The 11881-nt window shown below is 38.7% G+C and overlaps 1 protein-coding gene across 1 annotated transcript in view; it reads right to left on the reverse strand.

Annotated features, from left to right (window-relative positions):
- Positions 1 to 8273, reverse strand: part of rnf19b (ring finger protein 19B) — a 44284-nt gene extending 36011 nt beyond the window's left edge. Inside the window, exon 1 of the mRNA XM_028036087.1 lies at positions 7932 to 8273. The gene's annotated coding sequence lies outside the window, so the exon portion shown is untranslated. The remainder of the gene's footprint in view (positions 1 to 7931) is intronic.
- Between the last annotated feature and the right edge of the window lie 3608 nt (positions 8274 to 11881).

The following is an 11881-nucleotide window of genomic DNA, read 5'->3' on the forward strand; positions in this document are numbered from 1 at the left end:
AGGATTTTGTGTTTTTGCAGTGTAGCCAGTTAAATTTCCCTCCAACTGCATAAATGTTTTCTTCTTGCGCTTTATTTCTGCCTAACTGGTTATTCATTCCCGTCATTAATCTGCCTTTCCTCAGAACTTCATGACGTTTGGTCTAATTCCCGCTGAAGCTGCCAGCTTTCAGTTTTACTTCCTGCTGCCCTGAGGCTCCAAACATTGATTTTTGTTTTATTTGGGTAGTAAAAACCGACTGTTTCTGCTCAGGAGGCGAGCAGACGGCTGAAGGGTTAAAACTGCAGGAACTCTTATTCATCTCATTTATCTGTCAGATTTTCATCTCTGATGCTACAAAATAAAAAAGTCTTCAATTTATAGATCTGGAACAGAATCAGGAATCTTTTGCATGAATTTACAGGAAACACCAGTAAATGTTGCTTTGCATTTCCTTTTTGTTCTTTCACTAAACAAATCAGGATTAGACCTGCTCAGTTCTTCCAGGACATCTTATCGCTTGGGATAAGAGCGTGAGCTAGCAGCCTGCCACCCAAACCGACTGATGACTGATTGTTTCTGCTCCAGTAGGCCGGAGTCCAGCCGGCGGCTCGGCTCAGACTTTCATCCTGTTTGCAGGAATACTGACTAAAACCCGGCTAATCCGAGAGCTGGGGGCCGGCCGGCCGGCTCTGGGCCGAACAGGTGGTCCTCACTCAACAAACAGCTAATAATGTATTATGTGTGTGTTTTGGGGGAAAGCTAATTAGAGTCAATTAGCTAAAAGGCTAGCAGACGCTGCTGTAAACAAACCTCTCTGTTTCCATGGAGCAACGCTGGCCTGAAAAATGGGTTCAGCATCCGACTGAATACAAAACAGAGTCACTCCAGTAAATTCACTGGTTATCAAGCACTTTTACCAAAACCTTCACAGGTTTAAAACCTAAAGAAATACTAGAAAGTGAGAAATCCTGGATTGTAGCTGATCCTGACAGCAGTGGTCCAAACGTTTATGACTTTATTAGAGCTGCACGAATATTTACAAAGAAACTGAAAATCTTAGCAACTATAATGTATTATTTTTATTTCGGCTCTGCCTCGATAGAGCAGAAAGAGAAATAAAAACAGGCTCCAGCTGTTGGTTTTCTCACAGACTGGGTGGATTATTGTAAACAGAGTTGTTTCAACAAGATTTTAGATGAAGATGAAAACTTATTTCAGATAAAATTACTTTAAAAACATGATTTATAGTCATCTTAGAACCTACGCTACAGACACTGAAACAGATATTTTTGTCTAGTTCCTAGTATAAATATCTTAGTGCACTTGAAATAAGAGACAACTGACTTACAGATAACGTCTCAGCAAAAATTAGGAGCTTGTTTTAGTTAAATAATTCCTTAATATTGATGAAAACAGGCAGATTATTTCATTTTTAAACAGGTTTTTCTCTCATTTTATAAGTGAAATAAAAACTCATAAACTAGAACTAGTTTCTAAGTGAAATAATGTGCCAGTGGAACTAGAACTAAGGAATTATGGACTATATTTTGATAAAAAGTTCCTTTTAAGTTACTTTTGTCTTATTTCCAGTGTGTGCATCAGACTGTCATAAACCTGACATTACACCTGTTATGAACATGAAAGAGTCTTCATGAATGTTTCAGACTGTTGTCACAAACTGTCATTTGGTTAATAATGACACTTTAAATGCAAAGTTGCATTAAAACTTGTGTTAAAAGTCCATTAAAAGTCATTATTTACCAAATGACAGCCTGAAACGAAGAATCCTTCATGTTAATAACAAAAGTTACTTCCTGTTTATGTCATGACGATCTTACACACAGCCCCTCAAATAAAGTGCTACCGATATTTGCACTATAAACTACACAAAACTTCATGGTAATATGTTGTGATTTTTGCAGTTTATTAGGACTTTCAGTTTGAGATGCAACATAATTTGAAACTTTTCTGCTAAAAGTGAAAAGAATAATTTATTTTGCCATAACTGGAGAGTCGACAGACGTCCTTCCTCTGAATCAGAGCATCTCGGCTGAGTCAGACGTCACAGTAAGATGTTTTCACCTGATTTTAACTCAGTATTTCCTCCTAACCGTTGGGCTCTGCCAGCCTGGTGACGGGTTTACTGGAACCGTTTGGGTCAGGGCGCCAGCAGCAGTTTGCAGAACTGAAGCAAACTCTGTAAAAACTTGCAAAATTGCTTTGGCAGCGAAATGTGAACTAAAGCTGCTGCCAGCTTCACATAAATATGTCTGAACATGCTGGTTCTTCAGAAAACAATTTCAGAACCAGCACTTTCATCAGATCCAGGTTTGTTGTGCTGAGAGGAATTGGACCGGATCCCGACCGGCTCGCCGGCGGAGACCTCCGGCCCGTTATTACGAGACTTTATGGTTTCAGATGCGTTTCTTAAAGGCCACTGAAGCAGCCGTTACTGCGTTGTCAGGAACCGACCAGCGCAGACGTGACTAATGGTTTAATGAACGACAGATTAAAAAGAAAAACGCTCCTCAGCCTTCTAAGAAGAGAGGAAGATGTGCTTAGCCTCAACGGTTCTGGACAAACAGAAGAAGTTCCAGGCAGATTGGGCGGTCCAGATCCGTCCCAGAAGGAGCTTTTAGTTCATGATAATAATGATTTAGTTCATATTGATAATACTGTCCTTGCGCCTTTCCTGAAGACAAATATTCCAGGAAGTCCTTTCCTGGTCCAGAAACCCAAACTGAGGCCTGAAGAGCCGCAGACTGAAGGTCATTCACTTTTATTTTCTCAATTCCTCAAGTAGTTCTCCTGGATTCAGATAAAGATCAAATAAAACAAATAATAAACCCAAAAAGCAAAACTTCCCCTGGAACGATTGGTCGGATTAATCGATTATTGAAATAATCGCCAACTAATTTAGTAATCGATTAATCGTGAACTGAAGTTCACTGACTCTAAAAAACGGCCAGAACAGAATTCAGAGCCGTAATGAAACCAAAACGGTTAAAAAAATATAAACATTTTGCTTTTAAGATAAAAATAATCACCTTTATCTGTCGATGTGTTCTACCCAAAACTCCTAGCGGTAATTTTAGCTTCACCTGGTTCAAAATCTGTAAAGGAAATCTCATATTGATCAGTAAATCAAACTCAGATAAACCGATAAACACAGCATTGATTTTAACTCTTCACATGTTGATGTTAGAAGGATATTTTAGCTGCAGCTGCATCCAGATGATTTCACTACAGGAATGCTTTCACTGCATCTTAGGCAATAAAATGATTATGTTCTTATTAAAAAGGAATTTAATTATTTGGTTAGTTGCATCTTTCAATATATTTCTAATATTTTATGAAAATGTTTTAGTGGTTGATTGAAAAACCAGCAGAATGTGACAGTTTTTATTTTTTTACCCGATTAATCATCAGAAAAACTGATTACTAAAATGTAATCTAACTATGGAGGAGTCTCCAGATGTTCTCCCATTGGGTCGAGGAAGAAAAATGTTGTTACAAATCAACGACCAAAAATCTGAAAAGTGTGGTGTGCATGTGAGTCACCACTTTGTAACACTGAAGTTCCAGCTGCAGGTCTACTGGGTTTTAACCAGTTTTGAACATCTAGAAACTAAAATATTCACCTGTTGTTCCTGCCAAGCGCCTGCAGAACATCTGTGAACTTAAATTAGTTTGTTCTCGTTTTAAAGAAACTTTAAAACTCCAAACCAATCAATCCCAGAGCGAGGGAGAACCCAGATGAATCAGAACTCTGAATCAGTTCTCGTTTTCTTTTTAAAAGTCATGTGGCTGATTTTTATCTCCTAACAACAAAACAATGAAACTCTTTTGTTAGTGGAAAAAAAGAAGCAAAAAGTGGAACAGATTTGAAAACTGTAATTGTGAACAGATAATTTACGGTAAACAGTAAAGGAAGAAGCACGCCGCGTCCTCTGCCGCCGTTACATCACTGATTACAGTTCAGCATAAACTGAAAGAGTGATATCAGCGCTAATGGAAGGAAAATTCTGTGGAAATGTCCGCCCCCACATTCAACACACTAAACACAACCTTTTCACTGGAAGCAGCACCATCTGCATGGAGTGTGTGTGTGTGTGTGTGTGTGCATGTGTGTGTGTGTGTGTCAAAATGCTCCAAGCATTCAATAAAACATGGATCGTGTTTTATTTTCGGGTTCTGTTACGTCCAGCGGACATCTGAGACGGATCAGATGTTTTCAACGCCTGGATGCAGCTGAAGAACTTTCCACGCCTTTTTTCACTGGAACCGGACCAGAACGTTGGCCCGTTTCCACATCACCACCTCATGCTTAAAGACTCTGATTAAATCAAACATATCAACTGGATATGATGATGCAGACGCTGCGTCCCCAAGAGAGAGTTTTAGAAACTTTTAAAATCCTTAATTGGATTTAAGAAAAATCACATTTTGACAAATAATTCAAGTCATTTTTTTCAATAGCAAACTAAACATTGCATTCTCTATGAACAATAACAGCATTCCTTTAGAGAAGCAGCTGCAGCTAAAAACTATTTGTAATTCTTTCAGTAACATCAGTCCAGTGCAGAGATGATCAGATGATTATGGTTTTGATTAAGTGATTAATATTTGGACAGGAAAACGTTTTATGATTGCAGAATTTGAACCTGGTGAAACTAAAACTTCAGTTCTGGGAAAAACATCTTTACAAACAAAGAGGGATGTTTTAAATTTAAATGCAAAATGTATATATTTTCTGTGCCGTTTTAAGCAGAATTACTTCAGCTGTCATATTAATCGACTACGAAATTAGTTAAAGATTATTTCAATAATGGATTAGTCATGATTAATCTAACTTTTTACCAGGATGACCATAAAGTAAAGCTATGTATTAATAAAGTGATATAATGACAGACAGGCTGTAGTTATACATTAACATGATGAGCTGACCACCTTCAGGTCAAAGGTCACGATTTTACATCCAGTTTTTCCACTTTTAGCTACGTAACTCACTGCTACAGTTTGATTAGCATCTTGACGTTAGCTTCACTGCTTTACAAAGTTTCTATATTTTTTAAAAATCTAATTAAATCCAAAATCAAATTGTGACTTTGGTGAATTAAACAATAAACCTCCCTTTAATATTTCTTTGATATTTTGTTTTTGCACCCATGTTAGCATGTTAGCTAAGACTGATGGGAAAATGATGATGTTAGCTTAGGAAATGCACTAAAATCCACAGCAAGTCAACCGTGTTTGGTCTACATAGTGAAGTTTGTTTTGATTTTGTTGATTATACTTTGTTTGTTAGCTACAACACGTAAATAGAGAAGAAAACCACTCTGAATCTTTTGCTCTTGTGTTTAGATCCAACAGCGCTACTGCCACCTACAGGCCCGACGAAGGAAGTTCTGAATGTTTTTTAAATTACCGGTATCTTAATTTCTGCTTCCAGTCTGGATAGATAATATTCCTAAAATTATAGAAAAACCTGGACCTGTTTGCATGTGAAAGTAACACTGAAATATATCTGCTCATCAACAAATTAGTGAAATAATTGGCTGATTTCAGCTCTACTTGACATTTCTAGATGTTTTTATTAGACTCAGTAATCATTTCCAGTAATGAATAAAAAGGTTGCTTAAAAGAAATGACTCATGATTAAATGTTAAAGTGTCACTAAAAGGACAACAGGCAGAGTTCTGCTTCTTTCATCCATAAAAGTGGTAAGAAGTGAAACAGTTCATGCAGTGGGAGGCAGATGGGAGCCCAAACCCAGAGTTTGACTCCTCGGTTTCCCACTGTTTCTCATTAACGCCTCTCTCCCACACAAACACAGAGAGGACGTACGCGGAGAGTCCGGAGCGGTGCGGAGGGAATCGGGCCGGCTAGCTTCTATAATTAGAGGAGCGTTCAGGAGCCGCACTGCTGAGCTGCTGAATGTTTAATGCCTGCCTGCGGGCGATTCGGTGGCTGAGAGCAAACCTCTCCACACGCAGGACGAAGCCGGAGCAGCACAAGGTCTCTGCACATGCATGGAGTTACAGGACCAATCAGATGAATCGTCTTTATTCAAATAATCGATTAGTCGTCAATTGGAGAATACAGATTCAAAAAAGGTGATTTGCTGAAAGAGTGACGCTCAGAGCAGCAATTCATTTATAAAACATGTAAACATTTTGAATTTAGAATAAAAATAAAAACTTTCTTTGTCAATATATTTTACTCAAAGCTGTTCAAGTGGCTTCACCTATTAAAATCTATTACAGATCTTTTGCTATCCAGTTATTGATAATAAAAACAGTAGTGAATTGATCGGTCCTGCTCTGTATTGATATGAAGTCGAGCAGAACAAATGCCTGAGCTTTTCACATGCTGATGTTAGAAGGATTTCTTAGCTGCAGATGCATAACTACAGATAATCAAACCTACTGCCGTTATTGTTTTTAAGGCAATGTAATGTTTGAATTATTTGCATCTCTTAATGCGTTTCTAATATTGTATAAACAGCTACAGAGTGGCTTAATCGGAGGAAAGTTCAGGTTGCCAAATAAATTCAATCCAGAGGTGATTCAATAAACCATTAGTTTGCATGTAGTTTATATTTGTTACATTTTAACTGATCTGCTTGTTTTTTTATGCGAGTAACAAACGACACTGATCAAACTGAAGAAGAAAAACCTTTAGGAAATCATCTTCCATCGTCTCGTCTTTTACAGGAACAAATCCAGACAAACTAGGTTGAGTCTGAAGACTCTTTACAGCCAGTGAATCACAGCCGACTCTTGATTTCAGCTACTCCACCTCAAGCAGACACCACAGAGGAGACGTGTCATCATGATGACAAGCCGCTCATCATCAGATGATATCTGGAAACCAAACCAGTTCCCATCTGCAGCTGAATGCATGAAGCTTTTCCTCCAGGCTGCAGGAAACATGGCAACCCGTTACAGACAAAAACAGGAGGAGCAAACTGAACATTCCTGAGTTTGAAATGTTGAACATTTGCCAGAAAAACATGGAAATTTGGAGATTAATCCCAGAAAGATTTGAGAAAAACAAGAAACATCCGAGTTTGAAAAGTCGTCAATTTGTTTGACAAAACATAAAACTTTGAGATTATTCTCAGAAATTGCCTAGAAAAACGTTGAAATTTCTGAGTTTGTATAGTCAGATGTTTGATAGAAACATTCAATTTTTGTTTTTTTAGAAATTTTCTAGAAAACAAAAATTTAATTTCAAAAGTCAAAACTTTCCTAGAAAAAAACTCAGAAGATTTGAGTTTATTCTAAGAAATTTACTGGAAAAAACATGAAAATTTCTGAGTTTTGAAAGTGATGGACATTTGGAGATTAATATCAGAAATTTTCTTAAAAAACAAGCACATTTTGCTACACAGAAACTGAAATTTTGAGGATTAATTTTAGAAATTTTATTTTTTTTTTAAAATAAAAGAAAAATTCTGAGTTCAAAAGTCAAAAATTTGCTAAACATGAAAATTTTGAGATTTTTCTCAAAAATCTTGAGATCTTAATTTTCTAGAAAAATAAGAAAATGTATCAGTTTAAAAAGTCAGACATTTTATGGAAAAAAACTTTAATAAAATTTGTTACTTTTCAAGCTCATAAATTTCCCAATTCCTGTCTAGAACATTTCCGATGTCAATCTCTCCATCTCTCAGTTTGTTGGCGGATATTTGTTCTGCCTCTGGCCGCGCAGCTCCTGACCAGAGGCGGTGAAACAGCGGCAGGATTTTAACTCATCCTGGATGAATCAACGTCTAAATGTTGGAGACTCTCAGCTGCTAACGGCCAACATGGACACGTTCCTCCTCTGCTCTGATTGAACCGACGCGATTATGACCGAAATCCGCCTCTGGTTTCGGCTTATCGGGGTAATTCTGACATGAGAGGGGGTATTTAAATCCACGGGGTGTCTGCAGCGGTACTTACCCCCCCCCCCGGCAACGGACGTCTTCCTCTGCAGAAGCTGAGCGGCGATGCCTCGGCTGCTCCCGCGGTGGCTCCTGGCTGTCCTCGAAGGCCCGGGCCGGCTCTGCGCTCCGTGGCTCCGGGGTTTCCTGCTGGGTGGAGGCGGCCTCTGGTCCTCCTGCGCTCCGGCTGCGCCGCGGTAAAACTCCGGGGATATTACCGCTGCCGCGTCGCGTCGCTCACTGCCGCTCCGCCGCCCTGCGACGTCGAAGGAGGAAAACCCTGACCCTGACGTCACCCCGTCAGCTGTACGGAAACCCCACCCTGTGACGTCATACCCGTCCAATGTTACTTGTAAAAAAGTGAAATATATTAAAAATGACCAATTTTTGCTTCCTATTGTTAAAATGTATGCTTAACGTACACGATAATAATCACGTATATATAATGTTGGATCATTAATTTAACTGTAATGACATTAAATAGAATAATAACCTAGCTAAACATTAACTGTAAAATTGTAAGCATAAGGAATAAATACAGGAATAGTAATTATTCATCCTTTTGTCCTAAAAATTGTACGTCTCCATTTTTTCTGCAGAAACGTTTTGCAGTTTTAAGTATTTTCAAGCATAATGTTCATAGTAACTGAAAATTTCAGAAAAAACTATAACCATTAATACATGGCTTGTGCTTTAATAGTTTTTTTCATCTGTGACACAACATTGACTTTCTTTAAAACCAAACAGTGATTTCTGCATTTTCGTGGTTAATAACATGACGTGTTAATTTAAAGTTTGAACTGTTCTGACCCGTTGCCAGGGCTCTGCTGTAACCTGCACAGGAGAAATGCACAGCAAGAGTCTAAATGAATTATTTAATCATGACAATATGTTTTAACTTTTAGAAACATAAAGTTAAATCCATCCATACACAAGATGGATGTCATTTCATGTTTGTTCCCTTCAGCCTGATTTAGTTTCATATCCAACCCATTCCTACATTTTATGCTCCAGTTCCAAAATAAATGCTTTTAGGATTATTTTTAAAATGCATTTAATGTTCCAAATTCTTAAAGGTGTTCTGTCACTGAGATAATAATCCACTAAGAGTTTTAGGTGTCGTAGGTATCCCACCATTACGACTGGTTTCTATTTCTGGTTTCTAAATTCTCCAACATTCGATGTTGGGGGCAGCAGGGCCGGACGTAGGAGGAAAGGGCCCCGGGCTGAAGCCAGTTTTAGTGCCCAAAACAACACAAAATAAAATATTAATGCAAATTGTGGTATATTTATGGCTACACTTCAGCCTCTACACATTGATGAATGTTTGGTTTAAAAGGTTTGGCTCCATGTTGCACATTATTTGAGTACTGTTTATATTAATAACATTAAATCTCGGCTCTGATGAACTGTTGAGTTTGATTGTAACCAAAATTCATTCACCAAAAACTAAATATTTGATGTTTTGCTCAGCAGAGGAGAAATATTTCTAAAAACATTTGATCTGCATATTTAAGTTCAGATGTATAAAATGTGTGAACTTGTCGTGTCTAAGTATTTCCCTGAAGCTGCCTTTTTAGTTTCTCATCGTTTGATCTGAACGACTTCCTTAAAACAATTTATGTAAATTAAATCAGGCATTTTAATCTCAGCGCTGTCATTTTTTCTCACAGTGAGAAGCAGGAAATGCTTTTCTGTATGATTTCCAGGGAAGTCATTACAAACGGCTAATGGAGTGTGACTTTCAGTTTGAGGGAAGATTTTAATGCATCTTTAGATTGAGGATCAAACCTTCTGCAACAGAGTTTTAAAAACAACACAAAGCTTTAGATCCAGATCCGACATTTAGCCCTGCAGCAGTTTATTTATGCTGCTTGATGTCGGAACAAAGAGGAAACGTTCATCGTTTGGACTGGAGCCAGAATGTCGTACACAAAGAAACAAAACGAATCTTAAAAACAAAGCAAATATAAACCGACTTCATTTGGGACTTTATTTTTATTCTGCTGAAAACAAGATGAAACTAATTAAGTTTTAATAAATTAAAAATGTTTTTCAGTAACTCAGTGTAATAAGTCAAACATTACATAGATTAATTACACAACCCAAGTCAATTGTTCTTTTAATAATTTCAAACAGGAACGAAGGTTTAATGAAAATAGTTTAATCCTCGTTTAAAGGTTTGTTTCTGACAAATAAACATTTGGAACATTTTAATTTAGTGAAAATAACTTTAGGATTTGATTTCAGTTTATTTGTTGCTTTTAAACAGTAACAAGTTCCTGTTGTCTTCACAAAAGGTCTTTATCAGTTTTACTGGAAGTTTTTAATTTTCAGCAACATGTTTTAGATTAAAACCCACAAAGTGACGCTGGCTGCAGCAGAAACAGCAACAGCAGGAGAAACAGCAGCAGGAGAAACAGCAGCAGCAGCAGTAGAAACTGCATCAGCAGCAGAAACAGCAACAGCAGGAGAAACAGCAGCAGCAGCAGTAGAAACTGCATTAGCAGCAGAAACAGCAGCAGGAGAAACAGCAGCAGCAGCAGGAGAAACAGCAACAGCAGGAGAAACAGCAGCAGGAGAAACAGCAGCAGCAGCAGGAGAAACAGCAGCAGGAGAAACAGCAGCAGCAGGAGAAGCAGCAGCAGGAGAAACAGCAGCAGCAGCAGGAGAAACAGCAGCAGCAGCAGGAGAAACAGCAGCAGCAGCAGGAGAAACAGCAGCAGCAGCAGGAGAAACTGCATTAGCAGCAGAAACAGCAGCAGGAGAAACAGCAGCAGCAGCAGTAGAAACTGCATTAGCAGCAGAAACAGCAGCAGGAGAAACAGCAGCAGCAGCAGGAGAAACAGCAGCAGGAGAAACAGCAGCAGGAGAAACAGCAGCAGCAGGAGAAACAGCAGCAGGAGAAACAGCAGCAGGAGAAACAGCAGCAGCAGGAGAAACAGCAGCAGCAGGAGAAGCAGCAGCAGCAGCAGGAGAAACAGCAGCAGCAGGAGAAACAGCAGCAGCAGCAGGAGAAACAGCAGCAGCAGCAGGAGAAACTGCATTAGCAGCAGAAACAGCAGCAGGAGAAACAGCAGCAGCAGCAGGAGAAACAGCAGCAGCAGCAGTAGAAACTGCATTAGCAGCAGAAACAGCAGCAGGAGAAACAGCAGCAGCAGCAGGAGAAACAGCAGCAGGAGAAACAGCAGCAGCAGGAGAAACAGCAGCAGCAGGAGAAGCAGCAGCAGCAGGAGAAACAGCAGCAGCAGCAGGAGAAACAGCAGCAGCAGGAGAAACAGCAGCAGCAGGAGAAACCAGTTTACTTCTTTCCTCACGTCACACAACATGAAGCGACGGCGTTACAATTAGCAAAGAAGCAACAAACTCTGATTAGAAAAAAAACCAAAAACATTTTAGCAGCTTTTCCTTTGAAACCATGTCAGATTATCATGCTAACATCTCACACTGCAAAAAAGTATTACCAAGTATGTTTGGACCAGTTTCTAGTGGAAATAGATAAAAAGTTCTGGTTCCACCGGCAGACTGTTGCCCTCGTTTATATTAAGGAACTATTGACTTAAAATATTCATTTTCTTGCTTAATAGTAATCTGTAAGTTTTGTCTTATTTCATATGTACCAAGATATTTGCACTAAAAACTAGACCAAACGTTTTGCTTATAACCAGAGCTTCAAAACTCTGACCTTTTGTAACATTAAAGAGTCGTTTCAGTTGTTTCCTAATTGAAACAACTTAATTGTTCATAACATTTAATTCTGACATATTAAGCCACTGGCTCCATAAGCATTCTCCACGGCCCGTTTCTAAAACTTGTTTTAAAAAATGCTTTATTTTTATTAAAAGTTTAAAACAGGTTTTTAGTGTGCATTCATGTGTCACTTTGTTTCACCTGAACACCACTGTACAAACGGAGCGGCTAAAGGCTAAAGGCGACAACATTTTAGCTTCGACTGTTAGCATCTCTTTC

The sequence above is a fragment of the Xiphophorus couchianus genome, chromosome 13 (genome assembly GCF_001444195.1).
Source record: "Xiphophorus couchianus chromosome 13, X_couchianus-1.0, whole genome shotgun sequence".
Lineage (NCBI taxonomy): Eukaryota > Metazoa > Chordata > Actinopteri > Cyprinodontiformes > Poeciliidae > Xiphophorus > Xiphophorus couchianus.